This window comes from Hypanus sabinus, chromosome 22 (genome assembly GCF_030144855.1).
Source record: "Hypanus sabinus isolate sHypSab1 chromosome 22, sHypSab1.hap1, whole genome shotgun sequence".
Lineage (NCBI taxonomy): Eukaryota > Metazoa > Chordata > Chondrichthyes > Myliobatiformes > Dasyatidae > Hypanus > Hypanus sabinus.
This window is the reverse complement of record NC_082727.1, coordinates 19,624,738-19,650,080: the sequence shown is the minus strand read 5'-3', so window position 1 is coordinate 19,650,080 and position 25,343 is coordinate 19,624,738.

Genomic DNA, 25,343 nt, shown 5'->3' with positions numbered 1-25,343 from the left:
GAGTTTCCAGTCTCACCGAGTCGGAGTCTCCAGTCTGACCGAGTCAGAGTTTCCAGTCTCACCGAGTCGGAGTCTCCAGTCACACCTAGTCGGAGTCTCCAATCAAACGGAATCTGATTCTCCAGTCTCACCGAGTCGGAGTCTCCAGTCACACCGTGTCTGAGTCTCCAGTCTCACCGAATCTGCGTCTGCAGTCTCTCCGAGTCTGAGTCTCCTGTCATACCGAGTCGGAGTCTCCAGTCTCACCGAGTCTGAGACTCCAGTCTCACCGCGTCTGAGTCTCCAGTCTCACCGAGTCTGAGTCTCCAGTAGCACCGAATCTGAGTCTCCAGTCTCTCCGAGTCTGAGTCTCCTGTCACACCGAGTCGGAGTCTCCAGTCTCACCGAGTCTGAGACTCCAGTCTCACCGCGTCTGAGGCTCCAGTCTCACCGAGTCTGAGTCTCCAGTCAAACCGAATCAGAGTCTCCAGTCTCACCGAGTCTGAGTCTCCAGTCACACCGAGTCAGAGTCTCCAGTCTCACCGAATCAGAGTCTCCAGTCACATTGAGTCGGAGTCTCAAGTCACACCAAGTCAGAGTCTCCAGTCTCACCTAGTCAGAGTCTCCAGTCTCACCGAGTCGGAGTCTCCAGTCTCCTCGATTCAGAGTCTCCAGTCACACCGAGTCAGAGTCTCCAGTCTCACCGAGTCAGAGTCTCCAGTCTCACCGAGTCAGAGTCTCCAGTCTCACTGAATCTGAGTCTCCAGTCACACCAAGTCAGAGTCTCCAGTCTCACCGAGTCGGAGTCTCCAGTCTGACCGAGTCAGAGTTTCCAGTCTCACCGAGTCGGAGTCTCCAGTCTGACCGAGTCAGAGTTTCCAGTCTCACCGAGTCGGAGTCTCCAGTCACACCTAGTCGGAGTCTCCAATCAAACGGAATCTGATTCTCCAGTCTCACCGAGTCGGAGTCTCCAGTCACACCGTGTCTGAGTCTCCAGTCTCACCGAATCTGCGTCTGCAGTCTCTCCGAGTCTGAGTCTCCTGTCACACCGAGTCGGAGTCTCCAGTCTCACCGAGTCTGAGACTCCAGTCTCACCGCGTCTGAGTCTCCAGTCTCACTGAATCTGAGTCTCCAGTCACACCAAGTCAGAGTCTCCAGTCTCACCGAGTCGGAGTCTCCAGTCTGACCGAGTCAGAGTTTCCAGTCTCACCGAGTCGGAGTCTCCAGTCTGACCGAGTCAGAGTTTCCAGTCTCACCGAGTCGGAGTCTCCAGTCACACCTAGTCGGAGTCTCCAATCAAACGGAATCTGATTCTCCAGTCTCACCGAGTCGGAGTCTCCAGTCACACCGTGTCTGAGTCTCCAGTCTCACCGAATCTGCGTCTCCAGTCTCTCCGAGTCTGAGTCTCCTGTCACACCGAGTCGGAGTCTCCAGTCTCACCGAGTCTGAGACTCCAGTCTCACCGCGTCTGAGTCTCCAGTCTCACCAAGTCTGAGTCTCCAGTAGCACCGAATCTGAGTCTCCAGTCTCTCCGAGTCTGAGTCTCCTGCCACACCGAGTCGGAGTCTCCAGTCTCACCGAGTCTGAGACTCCAGTCTCACCGCGTCTGAGGCTCCAGTCTCTCCGAGTCTGAGTCTCCAGTCTCACCGAGTCTGATTTTCCATTCTCACCGAGACAGAGTCTCCAGTCTCACTGAGTCGGAGTCTCCAGTCACACTGATTCAGAGTCTCCAGTCACACCTCGTCGGAGTCTACTATCAAACCGAATCTGATTCTCCAGTCTCACCGAGTCGGAGTCTCCAGTCACACCGTGTCTGAGTCTCCAGACTCACCGAATCTGAGTCTCCACGCTCACCGAGTCAGAGTCTCCAGTCTCACTGAGTCTGAGTCTCCAGTCTCACCGCGTCTGAGTCTCCAGTCTCACTGTGTCAGAGTCTCCAGTCACACCGATTCTGAGTCTCCAGTCACACTGATTCAGAGTCTCCAGTCACAATGAGTCAGAGTCTCCAGTCTCACCGAGTCAGAGTATCCAGTCACACCTCGTCGGAGTCTCCTATCAAACCGAATCTGATTCTCCAGTCTCACCGAGTCGGAGTCTCCAGTCACACCGTGTCTGAGTCTCCAGACTCACCGAATCTGAGTCTCCACGCTCACCGAGTCAGAGTCTCCAGTCTCACCGAGTCTCCACTCACACCGAGTGTGAGTCTGCAGTCACACCAAGTCAGAGACTCAATTAACACCGAGTCAGAGTCTCCAGTCTCACCGAGTCTGAGTATCCACTCACACCTAGTCGGAGTCTCCAATCAAACCGAATCTGATTCTCCAGTCTCACCGAGTCGGAGTCTCCAGTCACACCGTGTCTGAGTCTCCAGACTCACCGAATCTGAGTCTCCAGTCTTTCCGAGTCTGAGTCTCTAGTCTCACTGTGTCAGAGTCTCCAGTCACACCGATTCTGAGTCTCCAGTCACACTGATTCAGAGTCTCCAGTCACAACGAGTCGGAGTCTCTAGTCTCACTGAGTCTGAGTCTCTAGGCTCACCGAGTTAGAGTCTCTAGGCTCACCGAGTTAGAGTCTCCAGTCTAACCGAGTCTGAGTCTCCAGTCTCACAGAGTCAGAGTCTCCTTTCACACTGAGTCAGAGTCTCCATTCACACCGAGGCTGTTTCTCCAGTCTCACCGAATCTGAGTCTCCAGTCTCACCGAGTCAGAGTATGCAGTCACATCTAGTCGGAGTCTCCAATCAAACCGAATCTGATTCTCCAGTCTCACCGAGTCGGAGTCTCCAGTCACACCGTGTCTGAGTCTCCAGACTCACTGAATCTGAGTCACCAGTCTCTCCGAGTGTGAGTCTCCAGTCACACCGAGTCGGAGTCTCCAGTCTCACCGAGTCAGAGTCTCAAGTAACACCGAGTCAGAGTCTCCAGTCTCACCGAGTCTGAGACTCCAGTCTCACCGAGTCTGAGTCTCCAGTCTCACTGAATCTGAGTCTCCAGTCACAACGAATCAGAGTCTCCAGTCTCACCGAGTCTGAGTCTCCAGTCACACCGAATTAGAGTCTCCAGTCTCACCGAGTCTGACTCTCCAGTCTCAACGAGTCAGATTCTCCAGTATCACTGAATCAGAGTCTCCAGTCACAACGAATCAGAGTCTCCATTCACACCGAGGCTGTTTCTCCAGTCTCACCGAATCTGAGTCTCCAGTCTCACCGAGTCAGAGTATGCAGTCACATCTAGTCGGAGTCTCCAATCAAACCGAATCTGATTCTCCAGTCTCACCGAGTCGGAGTCTCCAGTCACACCGTGTCTGAGTCTCCAGACTCACCGAATCTGAGTCTCCAGTCTTTCCGAGTCTGAGTCTCCAGTCTCACCGAGTCAGAGTCTCCAGTCACACCGAGTCAGAGTCTCCAGTGTCACCGAGTCGGAGTCTCCAGTCACATGAGTCTGAGTCTCCAGTCACCCGAGTCCGTGTCTCCAGTCTCATCGAGTCAGTCTCCAATCTCACCGAGTCAGAGTCTCCAGTCACACCGAGTCAGAGTCTCCAGTGTCACCGAGTCGGAGTCTCCAGTCACACCGAATCAGAGTCTCCAGTCTCACCGAGTCTGGGTCTCCAGTCACACCGAGTCAGAGTCTCCAGTCTCACCGAATCAGAGTCTCCAGTCACATTGAGTCGGAGTCTCAAGTCACACCAAGTCAGAGTCTCCAGTCTCACCGAGTCAGAGTCTCCAGTCTCACCGAGTCGGAGTCTCCAGTCACACCGAATCAGAGACTCCAGTCTCACTGAGTCTGAGTCTCCAGTCTCACCGAGTCAGAATCTCCAGTCTCCTTGATTCAGAGTCTCCAGTCACACCGAGTCAGAGTCTCCAGTCTCACCGAGTCAGAGTCTCCAGTCTCACTGAATCTGAGTCTCCAGTCACACCAAGTCAGAGTCTCCAGTCTCACCGAGTCAGAGTCTCCAGTGTCACCGAGTCAGAGTCTCCAGTCTCACCGAGTCAGAGTCTCCAGTCTCACTGAATCTGAGTCTCCAGTCACACCAAGTCAGAGTCTCCAGTCTCACCGAGTCAGAGTCTCCAGTGTCACCGAATCAGAGTCTCCAGTCTCACCGAGTCTGAGTCTCCAGTCACACCGAATCAGAGTCTCCAGTCTCACCGAGTCTGACACTCCAGTCTCAACGAGTCAGATTCTCGTATCACTGAATCTGAGTCTCCAGTCACACGAGTCAGAGTCTCCAGTCAGCCAAGTCCGTGTCTCCAGGCTCACCGAGTCAGTCTCCAGTCTCACCGAGTCAGAGTCTCCAGTCTAACGAGTCAGTGTCTCCAGTCTCACCGAGTCAAAGTCTCCAGTCACACCAAGGCAGAGTCGCCAGTAGCACCGAGTCAGAGTCCCCAGTCTCACCGAGTCAGAGTCTCCAGTCACACCGAGTCAGAGTCTCCAGTCTCACCGAAACAGAGTCTCCAGTCACATTGAGTCGGAGTCTCAAGTCACACCAAGTCAGAGTCTCCAGTCTCACCGAGTCAGAGTCTCCAGTCTCACCGAGTCGGAGTCTCCAGTTACACCGAATCAGAGACTCCAGTCTCACCGAGTCTGAGTCTCCAGTCTCACCGAGTCAGAGTCTCCAGTCTCCTCGATTCAGAGTCTCCAGTCACACCGAGTCAGAGTCTCCAGTCACACCGAATCAGAGTCTCCAGTCTCACCGAGTCCGACTCTCCAGTCTCAACGAGTCAGATTCTCCAGTATCACTGAATCTGAGTCTCCAGTCACACGAGTCAGAGTCTCCACTCACACCAAAGCAGAGTCTCCAGTCACACCGAGTCAGAGTCTCCAGTCACAACGAGTCAGTGTCTCCATTCACACCGAATCAGAGTATCCAGTGTCACCGAGTCGGAGTCTCCAGTCACACCAAGTCAGAGTCTCCAGTCTCACTGAATCTGAGTCTCCAGTCACGCCAAGGCAGAGTCCCCAGTCTCACCGAGTCAGAGTCACCAGTCTCACTGAATCTGAGTCTCCAGTCACACTGAGTCAGAGTCTCCAGTCACACCGAGTCACCAGCCTCACTAAATCTGGGTATCCAGTCACACCGAGTCAGAGTCTCCAGTCTCACCGAGTCAGAGTCCCCAGTCTCACTGAATCGGAGTCTGTAGTCTTACCGACTCAGACTCTCCAGTCACAGTGAGTCAGAGTCTCCAGTCTCAACGAGTCAGAGTCTCCAGTCTCACCGAGTCGGAGTCTCCAGTCTCACCGAGTCAGAGTCTCCAGTCACACCGAGTCAGAGTCTCCAGTGTCACCGAGTCGGAGTCTCCAGTCACATGAGTCAGAGTCTCCAGTCACCCGAGTCCGTGTCTCCAGTCTCACCGAGTCAGTCTCCAGTCACACCGAGTCAGAGTCTCCAGTGTCACTGAGTCAGAGTCTCCAGTCAAACCGAATCAGAGTCTCCAGTCTCACCGAGTCTGAGTCTCCAGTCACACCGAGTCAGAGTCTCCAGTCTCACCGAATCAGAGTCTCCAGTCACATTGAGTCGGAGTCTCAAGTCACACCAAGTCAGAGTCTCCAGTCTCACCTAGTCAGAGTCTCCAGTCTCACCGAGTCGGAGTCTCCAGTCTCCTCGATTCAGAGTCTCCAGTCACACCGAGTCAGAGTCTCCAGTCACACCGAGTCAGAGTCTCCAGTCTCACCGAGTCAGAGTCTCCAGTCTCACTGAATCTGAGTCTCCAGTCACACCAAGTCAGAGTCTCCAGTCTCACCGAGTCGGAGTCTCCAGTCTGACCGAGTCAGAGTTTCCAGTCTCACCGAGTCGGAGTCTCCAGTCTGACCGAGTCAGAGTTTCCAGTCTCACCGAGTCGGAGTCTCCAGTCACACCTAGTCGGAGTCTCCAATCAAACGGAATCTGATTCTCCAGTCTCACCGAGTCGGAGTCTCCAGTCACACCGTGTCTGAGTCTCCAGTCTCACCGAATCTGCGTCTGCAGTCTCTCCGAGTCTGAGTCTCCTGTCATACCGAGTCGGAGTCTCCAGTCTCACCGAGTCTGAGACTCCAGTCTCACCGCGTCTGAGTCTCCAGTCTCACCGAGTCTGAGTCTCCAGTAGCACCGAATCTGAGTCTCCAGTCTCTCCGAGTCTGAGTCTCCTGTCACACCGAGTCGGAGTCTCCAGTCTCACCGAGTCTGAGACTCCAGTCTCACCGCGTCTGAGGCTCCAGTCTCACCGAGTCTGAGTCTCCAGTCAAACCGAATCAGAGTCTCCAGTCTCACCGAGTCTGAGTCTCCAGTCACACCGAGTCAGAGTCTCCAGTCTCACCGAATCAGAGTCTCCAGTCACATTGAGTCGGAGTCTCAAGTCACACCAAGTCAGAGTCTCCAGTCTCACCTAGTCAGAGTCTACAGTCTCACCGAGTCGGAGTCTCCAGTCTCCTCGATTCAGAGTCTCCAGTCACACCGAGTCAGAGTCTCCAGTCTCACCGACTCAGAGTCTCCAGTCTCACCGAGTCAGAGTCTCCAGTCTCACTGAATCTGAGTCTCCAGTCACACCAAGTCAGAGTCTCCAGTCTCACCGAGTCGGAGTCTCCAGTCTGACCGAGTCAGAGTTTCCAGTCTCACCGAGTCGGAGTCTCCAGTCTGACCGAGTCAGAGTTTCCAGTCTCACCGAGTCGGAGTCTCCAGTCACACCTAGTCGGAGTCTCCAATCAAACGGAATCTGATTCTCCAGTCTCACCGAGTCGGAGTCTCCAGTCACACCGTGTCTGAGTCTCCAGTCTCACCGAATCTGCGTCTGCAGTCTCTCCGAGTCTGAGTCTCCTGTCACACCGAGTCGGAGTCTCCAGTCTCACCGAGTCTGAGACTCCAGTCTCACCGCGTCTGAGTCTCCAGTCTCACCAAGTCTGAGTCTCCAGTAGCACCGAATCTGAGTCTCCAGTCTCTCCGAGTCTGAGTCTCCTGCCACACCGAGTCGGAGTCTCCAGTCTCACCGAGTCTGAGACTCCAGTCTCACCGCGTCTGAGGCTCCAGTCTCTCCGAGTCTGAGTCTCCAGTCTCACCGAGTCTGATTTTCCATTCTCACCGAGACAGAGTCTCCAGTCTCACTGAGTCGGAGTCTCCAGTCACACTGATTCAGAGTCTCCAGTCACACCTCGTCGGAGTCTACTATCAAACCGAATCTGATTCTCCAGTCTCACCGAGTCGGAGTCTCCAGTCACACCGTGTCTAAGTCTCCAGACTCACCGAATCTGAGTCTCCACGCTCACCGAGTCAGAGTCTCCAGTCTCACCGAGTCTCCACTCACACCGAGTGTGAGTCTGCAGTCACACCAAGTCAGAGACTCAATTAACACCGAGTCAGAGTCTCCAGTCTCACCGAGTCTGAGTATCCACTCACACCTAGTCGGAGTCTCCAATCAAACCGAATCTGATTCTCCAGTCTCACCGAGTCGGAGTCTCCAGTCACACCGTGTCTGAGTCTCCAGACTCACCGAATCTGAGTCTCCAGTCTTTCCGAGTCTGAGTCTCTAGTCTCACTGTGTCAGAGTCTCCAGTCACACCGATTCTGAGTCTCCAGTCACACTGATTCAGAGTCTCCAGTCACAACGAGTCGGAGTCTCTAGTCTCACTGAGTCTGAGTCTCTAGGCTCACCGAGTTAGAGTCTCTAGGCTCACCGAGTTAGAGTCTCCAGTCTAACCGAGTCTGAGTCTCCAGTCTCACAGAGTCAGAGTCTCCTTTCACACTGAGTCAGAGTCTCCATTCACACCGAGGCTGTTTCTCCAGTCTCACCGAATCTGAGTCTCCAGTCTCACCGAGTCAGAGTATGCAGTCACATCTAGTCGGAGTCTCCAATCAAACCGAATCTGATTCTCCAGTCTCACCGAGTCGGAGTCTCCAGTCACACCGTGTCTGAGTCTCCAGACTCACTGAATCTGAGTCACCAGTCTCTCCGAGTCTGAGTCTCCAGTCACACCGAGTCGGAGTCTCCAGTCTCACCGAGTCAGAGTCTCAAGTAACACCGAGTCAGAGTCTCCAGTCTCACCGAGTCTGAGACTCCAGTCTCACCGAGTCTGAGTCTCCAGTCTCACTGAATCTGAGTCTCCAGTCACAACGAATCAGAGTCTCCAGTCTCACCGAGTCTGAGTCTCCAGTCACACCGAATTAGAGTCTCCAGTCTCACCGAGTCTGACTCTCCAGTCTCAACGAGTCAGATTCTCCAGTATCACTGAATCAGAGTCTCCAGTCACAACGAATCAGAGTCTCCATTCACACCGAGGCTGTTTCTCCAGTCTCACCGAATCTGAGTCTCCAGTCTCACCGAGTCAGAGTATGCAGTCACATCTAGTCGGAGTCTCCAATCAATCCGAATCTGATTCTCCAGTCTCACCGAGTCGGAGTCTCCAGTCACACCGTGTCTGAGTCTCCAGACTCACTGAATCTGAGTCACCAGTCTCTCCGAGTCTGAGTCTCCAGTCTCACCGAGTCAGAGTCTCAAGTAACACCGAGTCAGAGTCTCCAGTCTCACCGAGTCTGAGACTCCAGTCTCACCGAGTCTGACTCTCCAGTCTCAACGAGTCAGATTCTCCAGTATCACTGAATCACAGTCTCCAGTCTCACCGAGTCTGAGTCTCCAGTCACACCAAGTCAGAGTCTCCAGTCTCACTGAGTCTGAGTCTCCAGTCTCACCGCGTCTGAGTCTCCAGTCTCACTGTGTCAGAGTCTCCAGTCACACCGATTCTGAGTCTCCAGTCACACTGATTCAGAGTCTCCAGTCACAATGAGTCAGAGTCTCCAGTCTCACCGAGTCAGAGTATCCAGTCACACCTCGTCGGAGTCTCCTATCAAACCGAATCTGATTCTCCAGTCTCACCGAGTCGGAGTCTCCAGTCACACCGTGTCTGAGTCTCCAGACTCACCGAATCTGAGTCTCCACGCTCACCGAGTCAGAGTCTCCAGTCTCACCGAGTCTCCACTCACACCGAGTGTGAGTCTGCAGTCACACCAAGTCAGAGACTCAATTAACACCGAGTCAGAGTCTCCAGTCTCACCGAGTCTGAGTATCCACTCACACCTAGTCGGAGTCTCCAATCAAACCGAATCTGATTCTCCAGTCTCACCGAGTCGGAGTCTCCAGTCACACCGTGTCTGAGTCTCCAGACTCACCGAATCTGAGTCTCCAGTCTTTCCGAGTCTGAGTCTCTAGTCTCACTGTGTCAGAGTCTCCAGTCACACCGATTCTGAGTCTCCAGTCACACTGATTCAGAGTCTCCAGTCACAACGAGTCGGAGTCTCTAGTCTCACTGAGTCTGAGTCTCTAGGCTCACCGAGTTAGAGTCTCTAGGCTCACCGAGTTAGAGTCTCCAGTCTAACCGAGTCTGAGTCTCCAGTCTCACAGAGTCAGAGTCTCCTTTCACACTGAGTCAGAGTCTCCATTCACACCGAGGCTGTTTCTCCAGTCTCACCGAATCTGAGTCTCCAGTCTCACCGAGTCAGAGTATGCAGTCACATCTAGTCGGAGTCTCCAATCAAACCGAATCTGATTCTCCAGTCTCACCGAGTCGGAGTCTCCAGTCACACCGTGTCTGAGTCTCCAGACTCACTGAATCTGAGTCACCAGTCTCTCCGAGTCTGAGTCTCCAGTCACACCGAGTCGGAGTCTCCAGTCTCACCGAGTCAGAGTCTCAAGTAACACCGAGTCAGAGTCTCCAGTCTCACCGAGTCTGAGACTCCAGTCTCACCGAGTCTGAGTCTCCAGTCTCACTGAATCTGAGTCTCCAGTCACAACGAATCAGAGTCTCCAGTCTCACCGAGTCTGAGTCTCCAGTCACACCGAATTAGAGTCTCCAGTCTCACCGAGTCTGACTCTCCAGTCTCAACGAGTCAGATTCTCCAGTATCACTGAATCAGAGTCTCCAGTCACAACGAATCAGAGTCTCCATTCACACCGAGGCTGTTTCTCCAGTCTCACCGAATCTGAGTCTCCAGTCTCACCGAGTCAGAGTATGCAGTCACATCTAGTCGGAGTCTCCAATCAAACCGAATCTGATTCTCCAGTCTCACCGAGTCGGAGTCTCCAGTCACACCGTGTCTGAGTCTCCAGACTCACTGAATCTGAGTCACCAGTCTCTCCGAGTCTGAGTCTCCAGTCTCACCGAGTCAGAGTCTCAAGTAACACCGAGTCAGAGTCTCCAGTCTCACCGAGTCTGAGACTCCAGTCTCACCGAGTCTGACTCTCCAGTCTCAACGAGTCAGATTCTCCAGTATCACTGAATCACAGTCTCCAGTCTCACCGAGTCTGAGTCTCCAGTCACACCAAGTCAGAGTCTCCAGTCTCACTGAGTCAGATTCTCCAGTCTCAACGCGTCAGAGTCTCCAGTCTCAATGAATCTGAGTCTCCAGTCAGCCGAGTCCGTGTCTCCAGTCTCACCGAGTCAGTCTCCAGTCTCACCGAGTCAGAGTCTCCAGTCTAACGAGTAAGAGTCTCCAGTCTCACTGAGTCAGTGTCTCCAGTCTCACCGAGTCAAAGTCTCCAGTCACACCGAGGCAGAGTCGCCAGTATCACCGAGTCAGAGTCCCCAGTCGCACCGAGTCAGAGTCTCCAGTCTTACCGAGTCAGAGTCTCCAGTCACACCAAGTCAGAGTCTCCAGTCTCACCGAGTCTGAGTCTCCACTCACACCAAGGCAGAGTCTCCAGTCACACCGAGTCAGAGTCTCCAGTCACAACGAGTCAGTGTCTCCATTCACACTGAATCAGAGTCTCCAGTCTCTCCGAATCTGAGTCTCCAGTCACACCGAGGCAGAGTCTCCAGTGTCACCGAGTCGGAGTCTCCAGTCACACCAAGTCAGAGTCTCCAGTCTCACTGAATCTGAGTCTCCAGTCACGCCAAGGCAGAGTCCCCAGTCTCACCGAGTCAGAGTCACCAGTCTCACTGAATCTGAGTCTCCAGTCACACTGAGTCAGAGTCTCCAGTCACACCGAGTCACCAGCCTCACTAAATCTGGGTATCCAGTCACACCGAGTCAGAGTCTCCAGTCTCACCGAGTCAGAGTCCCCAGTCTCACTGAATCGGAGTCTGTAGTCTTACCGAGTCAGAGTCTCCAGTGTCACCGAGTCGGAGTCTCCAGTCACATGAGTCAGAGTCTCCAGTCTCACCGAGTCGGAGTCTCCAGTCTCACCGAGTCAGAGTCTCCAGTCACACCGAGTCAGAGTGTCCAGTGTCACTGAGTCGGAGTCTCCAGTCACATGAGTCAGAGTCTCCAGTCACCCGAGTCCGTGTCTCCAGTCTCACCGAGTCAGTCTCCAGTCACACCGAGTCAGAGTCTCCAGTCTCACCGAATAAGAGTCTCCAGTCACATTGAGTCGGAGTCTCAAGTCACACCAAGTCAGAGTCTCCAGTCTCACCTAGTCAGAGTCTCCAGTCTCACCGAGTCGGAGTCTCCAGTCACACCGAATCAGAGACTCCAGTCTCACTGAGTCTGAGTCTCCAGTCTCACCGAGTCAGAGTCTCCAGTCTCCTCGATTCAGAGTCTCCAGTCACACCGAGTCAGAGTCTCCAGTCACACCGAGTCAGAGTCTCCAGTCTCACCGAGTCAGAGTCTCCAGTCTCACCGAGTCGGAGTCTCCAGTCTGACCGAGTCAGAGTTTCCAGTCTCACCGAGTCGCAGTCTCCAGTCTGTCCGAGTCAGAGTTTCCAGTCTCACCGAGTCGGAGTCTCCAGTCACACCTAGTCGGAGTCTCCAATCAAACGGAATCTGATTCTCCAGTCTCACCGAGTCGGAGTCTCCAGTCACACCGTGTCTGAGTCTCCAGTCTCACCGAATCTGCGTCTCCAGTCTCTCCGAGTCTGAGTCTCCTGTCACACCGAGTCGGAGTCTCCAGTCTCACCGAGTCTGAGACTCCCGTCTCACCGCGTCTGAGTCTCCAGTCTCACCGAGTCTGAGTCTCCAGTAGCACCGAATCTGAGTCTCCAGTCTCTCCGAGTCTGAGTCTCCTGTCACACCGAGTCGGAGTCTCCAGTCTCACCGAGTCTGAGACTCCAGTCTCACCGCGTCTGAGGCTCCAGTCTCTCCGAGTCTGAGTCTCCTGTCACACCGAGTCTGTGTTCCCAGTCTCACCGAGTCTGAGTCTCCAGTCTCACCGAGTCTGATTTTCCATTCTCACCGAGACAGAGTCTCCAGTCTCACGGAGTCGGAGTCTCCAGTCACACTGATTCAGAGTCTCCAGTCACAATGAGTCAGAGTCTCCAGTCTCACCGAGTCAGAGTATCCAGTCACACCTCATCGGAGTCTCCTATCAAACCAAATCTGATTCTCCAGTCTCACCGAGTCGGAGTCTCCAGTCACACCGTGTCTGAGTCTCCAGACTCACCGAATCTGAGTCTCCACGCTCACCGAGTCAGAGTCTCCAGTCTCACTGATTCTGAGTCTCAAGTCTCACCGCGTCTGAGTCTCCAGTCTCACTGTGTCAGAGTCTCCAGTCACACCGATTCTGAGTCTCCAGTCACACTGATTCTGAGTCTCCAGTCACACTGATTCAGAGTCTCCAGTCACACCGAGTCAGAGTATCCGGTCACACCTCGTCGGAGTCTCCTATCAAACCGAATCTGATTCTCCAGTCTCACCGAGTCGGAGTCTCCAGTCACACCATGTCTGAGTCTCCAGACTCACCGAATCTGAGTCTCCAGTCTTTCCGAGTCTGAGTCTCTAGTCTCACTGTGTCAGAGTCTCCAGTCTCACCGAGTCTCCACTCACACCGAGTGTGAGTCTGCAGTCACACCAAGTCAGAGACTCAATTAACACCGAGTCAGAGTCTCCAGTCTCACCGAGTCTGAGTATCCACTCACACCTAGTCGGAGTCTCCAATCAAACCGAATCTGATTCTCCAGTCTCACCGAGTCGGAGTCTCCAGTCACACCATGTCTGAGTCTCCAGACTCACCGAATCTGAGTCTCCAGTCTTTCCGAGTCTGAGTCTCTAGTCTCACTGTGTCAGAGTCTCCAGTCACACCGATTCTGAGTCTCCAGTCACACTGATTCAGAGTCTCCAGTCACAACGAGTCGGAGTCTCTAGTCTCACTGAGTCTGAGTCTCTAGGCTCACCGAGTTAGAGTCTCTAGGCTCACCGAGTTAGAGTCTCCAGTCTAACCGAGTCTAAGTCTCCAGTCTCACAGAGTCAGAGTCTCCTTTCACACTGAGTCAGAGTCTCCATTCACACCGAGGCTGTTTCTCCAGTCTCACCGAATCTGAGTCTCCAGTCTCACCGAGTCAGAGTATGCAGTCACATCTAGTCGGAGTCTCCAATCAAACCGAATCTGATTCTCCAGTCTCACCGAGTCGGAGGCTCCCGTCACACCGTGTCTGAGTCTCCAGACTCACTGAATCTGAGTCACCAGTCTCTCCGAGTCTGAGTCTCCAGTCACACCGAGTCGGAGTCTCCAGTCTCACCGAGTCAGAGTCTGAAGTAACACCGAGTCAGAGTCTCCAGTCTCACCGAGTCTGAGACTCCAGTCTCACCGAGTCTGAGTCTCCAGTCTCACTGAATCTGAGTCTCCAGTCACGCCGAATCAGAGTCTCCAGTCTCACCGAGTCTGAGTCTCCAGTCACACCAAGTCAGAGTCTCCAGTCTCACTGAGTCAGATTCTCCAGTCTCAACGCGTCAGAGTCTCCAGTCTCACTGAATCTGAGTCTCCAGTCACACGAGTCAGAGTCTCCAGTCAGCCGAGTCCGTGTCTCCAGTCTCACCGAGTCAGTCTCCAGTCTCACCGAGTCAGAGTCTCCAGTCTAACGAGTAAGAGTCTCCAGTCTCACTGAGTCAGTGTCTCCAGTCTCACCGAGTCAAAGTCTCCAGTCACACCGAGGCAGAGTCGCCAGTATCACCGAGTCAGAGTCCCCAGTCTCACCGAGTCAGAGTCTCCAGTCTTACCGAGTCAGAGTCTCCAGTCACACCAAGTCAGAGTCTCCAGTCTCACCGAGTCTGAGTCTCCAGTCACACCGAGTCGGAGTCTCCAGTCACACCAAGGCAGAGTCTCCAGTCACATCGAGTCAGAGTCTCCAGTCACAATGAGTCAGTGTCTCCATTCACTCCGAATCAGAGTCTCCAGTCTCTCCGAATCTGAGTCTCCAGTCACACCGAGGCAGAGTCTCCAGTGTCACCGAGTCGGAGTCTCCAGTCACACCAAGTCAGAGTCTCCAGTCTCACTGAATCTGAGTCTCCAGTCACGCCAAGGCAGAGTCCCCAGTCTCACCGAGTCAGAGTCTCCAGTCTTACCGAGTCAGAGCCGCGGTCTCACCGAGACAGAGTCTCCAGTCTCACCGTCGGATTCTCCAGTCACACCGAGTCAGAGTCACCAGTTTCACTGAATCTGAGTCTCCAGTCACACTGAGTCAGAGTCTCCAGTCACACCGAGTCACCAGCCTCACTAAATCTGGGTATCCAGTCACACCGAGTCAGAGTCTCCAGTCTCACCGAGTCAGAGTCCCCAGTCTCACTGAATCGGAGTCTGTAGTCTTACCGACTCAGACTCTCCAGTCACACTGAGTCAGAGTCTCCAGTCTCAACGAGTCAGAGTCTCCAGTCTCACCGAGTCGGAGTCTCCAGTCTCACCGAGTCAGAGTCTCCAGTCACACCGAGTCAGAGTCTCCAGTGTCACCGAGTCGGAGTCTCCAGTCACATGAGTCAGAGTCTCCAGTCACCCGAGTCCGTGTCTCCAGTCTCACCGAGTCAGTCTCCAGTCTCACCGAGTCAGAGTCTCCAGTCACACCGAGTCAGAGTCTCCAGTGTCACCGAGTCGGAGTCTCCAGTCACACCGAATCAGAGTCTCCAGTCTCACCGAGTCTGAGTCTCCAGTCACACCGAGTCAGAGTCTCCAGTCTCACCAAGTCAGAGTCTCCAGTCTCACCGAGTCAGAGTCTCCAGTGTCACCGAGTCAGAGTCTCCAGTCTCACCGAGTCAGAGTCTCCAGTCTCACTGAATCTGAGTCTCCAGTCACACCGAATCAGAGACTCCAGTCTCACTGAGTCTAAGTCTCCAGTCTCACCGAGTCAGAGTCTCCAGTCTCCTCGATTCAGAGTCTCCAGTCACACCGAGTCGGAGTCTCCAGTCACACCGAATCAGAGACTCCAGTCTCAACGAGTCAGATTCTCGTATCACTGAATCTGAGTCTCCAGTCACACGAGTCAGAGTCTCCAGTCAGCCAAGTCCGTGTCTCCAGTCTCACCGAGTCAGAGTCTCCAGTCTAAAGAGTAAGAGTCTCCAGTCTCACTGAGTCAGTGTCTCCAGTCTCACCGAGTCAAAGTCTCCAGTCACACCGAGGCAGAGTCGCCAGTAGCACCGAGTCAGAGTCCCCAGTCTCACCGAGTCAGAGTCTCCAGTCTCACCGAGTCTGAGTCTCCAGTCACACCGAGTCAGAGTCTCCAGTCTCACCGAATCAGAGTCTCCAGTCACATTGAGTCGGAGTCTCAAGTCACACCAAGTCAGAGTCTCCAGTCTCACCGAGTCAGAGTCTCCAGTCTCACCGAGTCGGAGTCTCCAGTCACACCGAATCAGAGACTCCAGTCTCACTGAGTCTGAGTCTCCAGTCTCACCGAGTCAGAGTCTCCAGTCTCCTCGATTCAGAGTCTCCAGTCACACCGAGTCAGAGTCTCCAGTCACACCGAGTCAGAGTCTCCAGTCTCACCGAGTCAGAGTCTCCAGTCACACTGAGTAGGAATCTCCAGTCTCACCGAGTCGGAGTCTCCAGTCACACCGAGACAGAGTCTCCAATCAAACCGAATCTGAATCTCGAGTCTCACCGAGTCCAGTCTCCAGTCACACCGTGTCTGAGTCTCCAGTCTCACCGAATCTGAGTCTCCAGTCTCACTGTGTCAGAGTCTCCTGTCACACCTAGTCGGAGTCTCCAATCAAACCGAATCTGATTCTCCAGTCTCACCGAGTCCAGTCTCCAGTCACACCGAGTCAGAGTCTCCAGTCTCCTCGATTCAGAGTCTCCTTCCACTCCGAATCTGAGTCTCCAGTCTCACCGAGTCAGAGTCTCCAGTCTCACCGAGTCTGAGACTCCAGTCTCTCCGAATCTGAGTCTCCAGTCTCACCGAGTCTGAGTTTCCATTCTCATCGAGTCAGAGTATCCAGTCTCACCGAGTCAGAGTCTCAGGTAACACCGAGTCAGACTCTCCAGTCACCCCGAGTCTGAGTCTCCAGTCACACCGTATCTGAGTCTCCAGACTCACCGAATCTGAGTCTCCAGTCTCGCCGAGTCTGAGTCTCAAGTAACACCAAGTCAGAGTCTCCAGTCTCACCGAGTCTGAGTCTCCAGTAACACCGAGTCTGTGTTCCCAGTCTCACCGAGTCAGAGTCTCCAGTCTCACGGAGTCGGAGTCTCCAGTCTCACCGAGTCGGAGTCTCCAGTCACACCGAGACAGAGTCTCCAATCAAACCGAATCTGAATCTCGAGTCTCACCGAGTCCAGTCTCCAGTCACACCGTGTCTGAGTCTCCAGTCTCACCGAATCTGAGTCTCCAGTCTCACTGTGTCAGAGTCTCCTGTCACACCTAGTCGGAGTCTCCAATCAAACCGAATCTGATTCTCCAGTCTCACCGAGTCCAGTCTCCAGTCACACCGTGTCTGAGTCTCCAGACTCACCAAATCTGAGTCTCCATTCTCTCCGAGTGAGTCTCCAGTCTCACTGTGTCAGGGTCTCCAGTCACACAGATTCTGAGTCTACAGTCACACTTTTTCAGAGTTTCCAGTCACAACGAGTCGGAGTCTCCAGTCTCACCGAGTCTGAGTCTCCATTCTCACGGAGTCTGAGTCTCCAGTCTCACCGAGTCAGAGTATCCAGTCACAGCTAGTCGGAGTCTCCAATCAAACCGAATCTGATTCTCCAGTCTCACCGAGTCGGAGACTCCAGTCACACCGTGTCTGAGTCTCCAGACTCACCGAATCTGAGTCTCCAGTCTCACTGTGTCAGAGTCTCCAGTCACACCGATTCTGAGTCTCAAGTAACACCAAGTCAGAGTCTCCAGTCTCACCGAGCCTGAGACTCCAGTCTCACTGAGTCTGAGTCTCCTTTCACACTGAGTCGGAGTCTCCAGTCACACCGAGTCTGAGTCTCCAGTCTCACCGAGTCAGAGTCTCCAGTCTAACCTAGTCTGAGTCTCCAGTCTCACCGAGTCAGAGTCTCCAGTCACACTGAGTTGGAATCTCCAGTTACAACGAGACAGAGTCTCCTTCCACACCGAATCTGAGTCTCCAGTCTCACCGAGTCTGAGACTCCAGTCTCTCCGAATCTGAATCTCCAGTCTCACCGAGTCTGAGTCTCCAGTAACACCGAGTCTGTATTCCCAGTCTCACCAAGTCTGAGTCTCCAGTCTCACCGAGTCAGAGTCTCAGGTAACACCGAGTCAGACTCTCCAGTCACACAGAGTTTGAGTCTCCAGTCACACCGTATCTGAGTCTCCAGACTCACCGAATCTGAGTCTCCAGTCTCACCGAGTCTGAGTCTCCAGTCTCACCGAGTCTGAGTCTCCAGTCTCACCGAGTCTGAGTCTCCAGTCTCACCGAGTCTGAGTCTCCAGTAACACCGAGTCTGAGTCTCCAGTAACACCGAGTCTGTGTTCCCAGTCTCACTGAGTCAGAGTCTCCAGTCTCACCGAGTCGGAGTCTCCAGTCTCACCGAGTCGGAGTCTCCAGTCACACCGAGACAGGGTCTCCAATCAAACCGAATCTGATTCTCCAGTCTCACCGAGTCCAGTCTCCAGTCACACCGTGTCTGAGTCTCCAGACTCACCAAATCTGAGTCTCCATTCTCTCCGAGTCTGAGTCTCCAGTCTCACTGTGTCAGGGTCTCCTGTCACACAGATTCTGAGTCTACAGTCACACTTTTTCAGAGTTTCCAGTCACAACGAGTCGGAGTCTCCAGTCTCACCGAGTCTGAGTCTCCATTCTCACGGAGTCTGAGTCTCCAGTCTCACCGAGTCAGAGTATCCAGTCACAGCTAGTCGGAGTCTCCAATCAAACCGAATCTGATTCTCCAGTCTCACCGAGTCGGAGTCTCCAGTCACACCATGTCTGAGTCTCCAGACTCACCGAATCGGAGTCTACAGTCTCCCTGTGTCAGAGTCTCCAGTCACACTGATTCAGAGTCTCCAGTCTCACCGAGTCTCCAGTCTCACCGAGTCAGAGTCTCCAGTCACACTGAGTAGGAATCTCCAGTAACAACGAGACAGAGTCTCCTTCCACACCGAATCTGAGTCTCCAGGCTCACCGAGTCAGAGTCTCCAGTCTCACCGAGTCTGAGACTCCAGTCTCTCCGAACCTGAGTCTCCAGTCTCACCGAGTCTGAGTCTCCAGTAACACTGAGTCTGTGTTCCCAGTCTCACCAAGTCTGAGTCTCCAGTCTCACCGAGTCTGAGTTTCCATTCTCATCGAGTCAGAGTCTCCAGTCTCACCGAGTCAGAGTCTCAGGTAACACCGAGTCAGACTCTCCAGTCACACCGATTCTGAGTCTCCAGTCACACCATATCTGAGTCTCCAGACTCACCGAATCTGAGTCTCCAGTCTCACCGAGTCTGAGTTTCCATTCTCACCGAGTCAGAATCTCCAGTCTCACGGAGTCGGAGTCTCCAGTCTCACCGAGTCTGAGTTTCCATTCTCACCGAGACAGAGTCTCCAATCAAACCGAATCTGATCCTCCAGTCTCACCGTCCAGTCTCCAGTCACACCTTGTCTGAGTCTCCAGACTCACCGAATCTGAGTCTCCAGTCTCTCCGAGTCTGAGTCTCCAGTCTCACTGTGTCAGAGTCTCCAGTCACACCTTGTCTGAGTCTCCAGTCTCACTGAGTCTGAGTCTCCAGTCTCTCCGAGTCTGAGTCTCCAGTCTCACTGTGTCAGAGTCTCCTGTCACACCGATTCTGAGTCTCCAGTCACACTTTTTCAGAGTCTCCAGTCACAACGAGTCGGAGTCTCCAGTCTCACCGAGTCTGAGTCTCTAGGCTCACCGAGTCAGAGTCTCCAGTCTCACTGAGTCAGAGTCTCCTTTCACTCTGAGTCTGAGTCTCCAGTCTCACCGAGTCTGAGTCTCCATTCTCACGGAGTCTGAGTCTCCAGTCTCACCGAGTCAGAGTATCCAGTCACACTGATTCAGAGTCTCCAGTCTCACCGAGTCTCCACTCACACCGAGTCTGAGTCTGCAGTCACACCAAGTCAGAGACTCAATTAACACCGAGTCAGAGTCTCCAGTCACACCTTATCTGAGTCTCCAGACTCACCGAATCTGAGTCTCCAGTCTCTCCGAGTCTGAGTCTCCAGTCTCACCGAGTCTGAGTCTCCAGTCTCATCGAGTCAGAGTCTCCAGTCTAACCTAGTCTGAGTCTCCAGTCTCACCGAGTCAGAGTCTCCAGTCACACTGAGTAGGAATCTCCAGTAACAACGAGACAGAGTCTCCTTCCACACCGAATCTGAGTCTCCAGTCTCACCGAGTCTGAGACTCCAGTCTCTCCGAATCTGAGTCTCCAGTCTCACCGAGTCTGAGTCTCCAGTAACACCGAGTCTGAGTTTCCATTCTCATCGAGTCAGAGTCTCCAGTCTCACCGAGTCTGAGTCTCAAGTAACACCAAGTCAGAGTCTCCAGTCTCACCGAGTCTGAGACTCCAGTCTCACCGAGTCTGAGTTTCCATTCTCATCGAGTCAGAGTCTCCAGTCTCACCGAGTCAGAGTCTCAGGTAACACCGAGTCAGACTCTCCAGTCACACCGATTCTGAGTCTCCAGTCACACCATATCTGAGTCTCCAGACTCACCGAATCTGAGTCTCCAGTCTCACCGAGTCTGAGTTTCCATTCTCACCGAGTCAGAATCTCCAGTCTCACGGAGTCGGAGTCTCCAGTCTCACCGAGTCTGAGTTTCCATTCTCACCGAGACAGAGTCTCCAATCAAACCGAATCTGATCCTCCAGTCTCACCGTCCAGTCTCCAGTCACACCTTGTCTGAGTCTCCAGACTCACCGAATCTGAGTCTCCAGTCTCTCCGAGTCTGAGTCTCCAGTCTCACTGTGTCAGAGTCTCCAGTCACACCTTGTCTGAGTCTCCAGTCTCACTGAGTCTGAGTCTCCAGTCTCTCCGAGTCTGAGTCTCCAGTCTCACTGTGTCAGAGTCTCCTGTCACACCGATTCTGAGTCTCCAGTCACACTTTTTCAGAGTCTCCAGTCACAACGAGTCGGAGTCTCCAGTCTCACCGAGTCTGAGTCTCTAGGCTCACCGAGTCAGAGTCTCCAGTCTCACTGAGTCAGAGTCTCCTTTCACTCTGAGTCTGAGTCTCCAGTCTCACCGAGTCTGAGTCTCCATTCTCACGGAGTCTGAGTCTCCAGTCTCACCGAGTCAGAGTATCCAGTCACACTGATTCAGAGTCTCCAGTCTCACCGAGTCTGAGTCTGCAGTCACACCAAGTCAGAGACTCAATTAACACCGAGTCAGAGTCTCCAGTCTCACTGATTCAGAGTCTCCAGTCTCACCGAGTCTCCACTCACACCGAGTCTGAGTCTGCAGTCACACCAAGTCAGAGACTCAATTAACACCGAGTCAGAGTCTCCAGTCACACCTTATCTGAGTCTCCAGACTCACCGAATCTGAGTCTCCAGTCTCTCCGAGTCTGAGTCTCCAGTCTCACCGAGTCTGAGTCTCCAGTCTCACCGAGTCAGAGTCTCCAGTCTAACCTAGTCTGAGTCTCCAGTCTCACCGAGTCAGAGTCTCCAGTCACACTGAGTAGGAATCTCCAGTAACACCAAGTCAGAGTCTCCAGTCTCACCGAGTCTGAGACTCCAGTCTCACCGAGTCTGAGTCTCCAGTCACACCGTATCTGAGTCTCCAGACTCACCGAATCTGAGTCTCCAGTCTCTCCGAGTCTGTGTCTCCAGTCTCACCGAGTCTGAGTCTCCAGTAACACCGAGTCTGTGTTCCCAGTCTCACCGAGTCTGAGTCTCCAGTCTCACCGAGTCTGAGTTTCCATTCTCACCGAGTCAGAGTCTCCAGTCTCACGGAGTCGGAGTCTCCAGTCTCACCGAGTCTGAGTTTCCATTCTCACCGAGTCAGAGTCTCCAGTCTCACGGAGTCGGAGTCTCCAGTCTCACCGAGTCGGAGTCTCCAGTCACACCGAGACAGAGTCTCCAATCAAACCGAATCTGATCCTCCAGTCTCACCGTCCAGTCTCCAGTCACACCTTGTCTGAGTCTCCAGACTCACCGAATCTGAGTCTCCAGTCTCTCTGAGTCTGAGTCTCCAGTCTCACTGTGTCAGAGTCTCCTGTCACACCGATTCTGAGTCTCCAGTCACACTTTTTCAGAGTCTCCAGTCACAACGAGTCGGAGTCTCCAGTCTCACCGAGTCTGAGTCTCTAGGCTCACCGAGTCAGAGTCTCCAGTCTCACTGAGTCAGAGTCTCCTTTCACACTGAGTCGGAGTCTCCAGTCACACTGAGTCTGAGTCTCCAATCTCACCGAGTCTGAGTCTCCATTCTCACGGAGTCTGAGTCTCCAGTCTCACCGAGTCAGAGTATCCAGTCACACCGTGTCTGAGTCTCCAGACTCACTGTGTCAGAGTCTCCAGTCACACTGATTCAGAGTCTCCAGTCTCACCGAGTCTGAGTCTGCAGTCACACCAAGTCAGAGACTCAATTAACACCGAGTCACAGTCTCCAGTCTCACTGATTCAGAGTCTCCAGTCTCACCGAGTCTCCACTCACACCGAGTCTGAGTCTGCAGTCACACCAAGTCAGAGACTCAATTAACACCGAGTCTGAGTCTCCAGTCTCACCAAGTCAGTCTCCAGTCTAACCTAGTCTGAGTCTCCAGTCTCACCGAGTCAGAGTCTCCAGTCACACTGAGTAGGAATCTCCAGTAACAACGAGACAGAGTCTCCTTCCACACCGAATCTGAGTCTCCAGTCTCACCGAGTCAGAGTCTCCAGTCTCACCGAGTCTGAGACTCCAGTCTCTCCGAATCTGAGTCTCCAGTCTCACCGAGTCTGAGTCTCCAGTAACACCGAGTCTGTGTTCCCAGTCTCACCGAGTCAGAGTCTCCAGTCTCACCGAGTCTGAGACTCCAGTAACACCGAGTCTGTGTTCCCAGTCTCACCGAGTCAGAGTCTCCAGTCTCACGGAGTCAGAGTCTCCAGTCTCATGGAGTCGGAGTCTCCAGTCACACCGAGACAGAGTCTCCAATCAAACCGAATCTGAATCTCCAGTCTCACCGAGTCCAGTCTCCAGTCACACCGTGTCTGAGTCTCCAGTCTCACTGTGTCAGAGTCTCCTGTCACACCTAGTCGGAGTCTCCAATCAAACAGAATCTGATTCTCCAATCTCACCGAGTCGGAGACTCCAGTCACACCGTGTCTGAGTCTCCAGTCTCTCCGAGTCTGAGTCTCCAGTCTCACTGTGTCAGAGTCTCCTGTCACACCTAGTCGGAGTCTCCAATCAAACCGAATCTGATTCTCCAGTCTCACCGAGTCCAGTCTCCAGTCACACCGATTTTGAGTCTCCAGACTCACCGAATCTGAGTCTCCAGTCTCACTGATTCAGAGTCTCCAGTCACAACGAGTCGGATTCTCCAGTCTCACCGAGTCAGAGTATCCAGTCACACCTAGTCGGAGTCTCCAATCAAACCGAATCTGATTCTCCAGTCTCACCGAGTCGGAGACTCCAGTCACACCGTGTCTGAGTCTCCAGACTCACCGATTCTGAGTCTCAAGTAACACCAAGTCAGAGTCTCCAGTCTCACCGAGCCTGAGACTCCAGTCTCACTGAGTCTGAGTCTCCTTTCACACTGAGTCGGAGTCTCCAGTCACACCGAGTCTGAGTCTCCAGTCTCACCGAGTCAGAGTCTCCAGTCTAACCTAGTCTGAGTCTCCAGTCTCACCGAGTCAGAGTCTCCAGTCACACTGAGTAGGAATCTCCAGTTACAACGAGACAGAGTCTCCTTCCACACCGAATCTGAGTCTCCAGTCTCACCGAGTCTGAGACTCCAGTCTCTCCGAATCTGAGTCTCCAGTCTCACCGAGTCTGAGTCTCCAGTAACACCGAGTCTGTGTTCCCAGTCTCACCAAGTCTGAGTCTCCAGTCTCACCGAGTCAGAGTCTCAGGTAACACCGAGTCAGACTCTCCAGTCACACCGAGTTTGAGTCTCCAGTCACACCGTATCTGAGTCTCCAGACTCACCGAATCTGAGTCTCCAGTCTCGCCGAGTCTGAGTCTGCTGTCACACCGTCGGAGTCTCCAGTCTCACCGAGTCTGAGTCTCAAGTAACACCAAGTCAGAGTCTCCAGTCTCACCGAGCCTGAGACTCCAGTCTCACCGAGTCTGAGTCTCCAGTCTCACCGAGTCTGAGTCTCCAGTCTCACCGAGTCTGAGTCTCCAGTCTCACCGAGTCTGAGTCTCCAGTAACACCGAGTCTGAGTCTCCAGTAACACCGAGTCTGTGTTCCCAGTCTCACCGAGTCAGAGTCTCCAGTCTCACCGAGTCGGAGTCTCCAGTCTCACCGAGTCGGAGTCTCCAGTCACACCGAGACAGGGTCTCCAATCAAACCGAATCTGATTCTCCAGTCTCACCGAGTCGGAGTCTCCAGTCACACCATGTCTGAGTCTCCAGACTCACCGAATCGGAGTCTACAGTCTCCCTGTGTCAGAGTCTCCAGTCACACTGATTCAGAGTCTCCAGTCTCACCGAGTCTCCAGTCTCACCGAGTCAGAGTCTCCAGTCACACTGAGTAGGAATCTCCAGTAACAACGAGACAGAGTCTCCTTCCACACCGAATCTGAGTCTCCAGTCTCACCGAGTCAGAGTCTCCAGTCTCACCGAGTCTGAGACTCCAGTCTCTCCGAACCTGAGTCTCCAGTCTCACCGAGTCTGAGTCTCCAGTAACACTGAGTCTGTGTTCCCAGTCTCACCAAGTCTGAGTCTCCAGTCTCACCGAGTCTGAGTTTCCATTCTCATCGAGTCAGAGTCTCCAGTCTCACCGAGTCAGAGTCTCAGGTAACACCGAGTCAGACTCTCCAGTCACACCGATTCTGAGTCTCCAGTCACACCATATCTGAGTCTCCAGACTCACCGAATCTGAGTCTCCAGTCTCTCCGAGTCTGAGTCTCCTGTCACACCGAGTCTGTGTTCCCAGTCTCACCGAGTCTGAGTCTCCAGTCTCACCGAGTCTGAGTTTCCATTCTCACCGAGTCAGAATCTCCAGTCTCACGGAGTCGGAGTCTCCAGTCACACTGATTCAGAGTCTCCAGTCACAACGAGTCGGAGTCTCCAGTCTCACCGAGTCTGAGTCTCTAGGCTCACCGAGTCAGAGTCTCCAGTCTCACTGAGTCAGAGTCTCCTTTCACTCTGAGTCTGAGTCTCCAGTCTCACCGAGTCTGAGTCTCCATTCTCACGGAGTCTGAGTCTCCAGTCTCACCGAGTCAGAGTATCCAGTCACACCGTGTCTGAGTCTCCAGACTCACTGTGTCAGAGTCTCCAGTCACACTGATTCAGAGTCTCCAGTCTCACCGAGTCTGAGTCTGCAGTCACACCAAGTCAGAGACTCAATTAACACCGAGTCAGAGTCTCCAGTCTCACTGATTCAGAGTCTCCAGTCTCACTGATTCAGAGTCTCCAGTCACAACGAGTCGGAGTCTCCAGTCTCACCGAGTCTGAGTCTCTAGGCTCACCGAGTCAGAGTCTCCAGTCTCACTGAGTCAGAGTCTCCTTTCACTCTGAGTCTGAGTCTCCAGTCTCACCGAGTCTGAGTCTCCATTCTCACGGAGTCTGAGTCTCCAGTCTCACCGAGTCAGAGTATCCAGTCACACCGTGTCTGAGTCTCCAGACTCACTGTGTCAGAGTCTCCAGTCACACTGATTCAGAGTCTCCAGTCTCACCGAGTCTGAGTCTGCAGTCACACCAGGTCAGAGACTCAATTAACACCGAGTCAGAGTCTCCAGTCACACCTTATCTGAGTCTCCAGACTCACCGAATCTGAGTCTCCAGTCTCTCCGAGTCTGAGTCTCCAGTCTCACCGAGTCTGAGTCTCCAGTCTCACCGAGTCAGAGTCTCCAGTCTAACCTAGTCTGAGTCTCCAGTCTCACCGAGTCAGAGTCTCCAGTCACACTGAGTAGGAATCTCCAGTAACAACGAGACAGAGTCTCCTTCCACACCGAATCTGAGTCTCCAGTCTCACCGACTCTGAGACTCCAGTCTCTCCGAATCTGAGTCTCCAGTCTCACCGAGTCTGAGTCTCCAGTAACACCGAGTCTGAGTTTCCATTCTCATCGAGTCAGAGTCTCCAGTCTCACCGAGTCTGAGTCTCAAGTAACACCAAGTCAGAGTCTCCAGTCTCACCGAGTCTGAGACTCCAGTCTCACCGAGTCTGAGTCTCCAGTCACACCG